The following is a 1,067-nucleotide window of genomic DNA, read 5'->3' as shown; positions in this document are numbered from 1 at the left end:
TTTTGCTGTGTTCTGCGGACACGATCTGTAGCTCTCCACCATGTGCCACTCTGCCTTGTAATCTTCCAAGTACGGACTGAAACCTCCACAAATTGTAAGCGAAATAAACCTTTCCTTCCTTCATTTTGGGCGTCAGGTATTTTGTCCCAGCAACGAGAGAAAAGTAACCAAGACAAACCATGAGTTCAAAACCAGTCTGGGATACTTAGTGAGACTCTGTCTCAAACAAAACAAAACAAAACAGAAAAAATAATGCACAGACCTTGCTGTTTAGTTTACCTGGCCACTGTCTGAACCCAACTTTGAAGGCCCTGGATAGAGTCAGGATTCCTAAGTGACAGTCAAAGCCCCATGACAGTCTTGTTCATGCTTTCCACCTTCACTTCCCTCTGCCTTCCTTCCTGTGGAGCCGAGGACAGAGCCATGTCCACTGGTGCAGGTCAGGGGCTCCGCCAAGACCACACCCGGAGGCCCCTGTCCCCCACCCTTGTGGACACACAGTCTTGCTCAAGGTCAAAGTGTAGGACAATGGCAGAATGGGGATTAGAACCAGCATTTCTCATCTCACTGTCCAGGCTCTTTTAACTACTTCATTTGGTAGTTAAACACACACTGTTGCAGTCAGGGTTTACAAGGGAAAAGATTTCATACAGGACACATGGTTTATAGGATAATTTTATAATAATCACCCAAAGAGTCACCTGCAAAAGAGTGCGGGAGACCTGTGCACACACTAGACACCCAAAGAATCCAGTAGAGGCCTCCTGGATCCCATGGCTATGTCCTGCATGAGTCCAGCTGGATGGAGGCCCAGAGCCCACGACAATGCCTCATGCAGGCCTGTTTCAAGGATCTGCGCTGGGAAGGCCCAAAGGTCATGGTGGAAGCTGCACAGTCTGTGCCGGCGTTATGAAGATTGGTGCCAGCAGGCTGAGGGATCTGCATTGGAGCCAGGAAGTGACGCTCAAGGTAAGGACCAGAGCTCCCTCGAAAAGAACCGCAGCCGTCCTCAGTGACAGTGAGGTCCCCCAAGCTCCTCCAGCGATGAGAACAGCTGAGCTGAGCTG

Source organism: Chinchilla lanigera, unplaced genomic scaffold (genome assembly GCF_000276665.1).
Source record: "Chinchilla lanigera isolate Chin_1 unplaced genomic scaffold, ChiLan1.0 scaffold00051, whole genome shotgun sequence".
Classification (NCBI taxonomy): domain Eukaryota; kingdom Metazoa; phylum Chordata; class Mammalia; order Rodentia; family Chinchillidae; genus Chinchilla; species Chinchilla lanigera.
Note: the sequence above shows the minus strand (reverse complement) of the source record.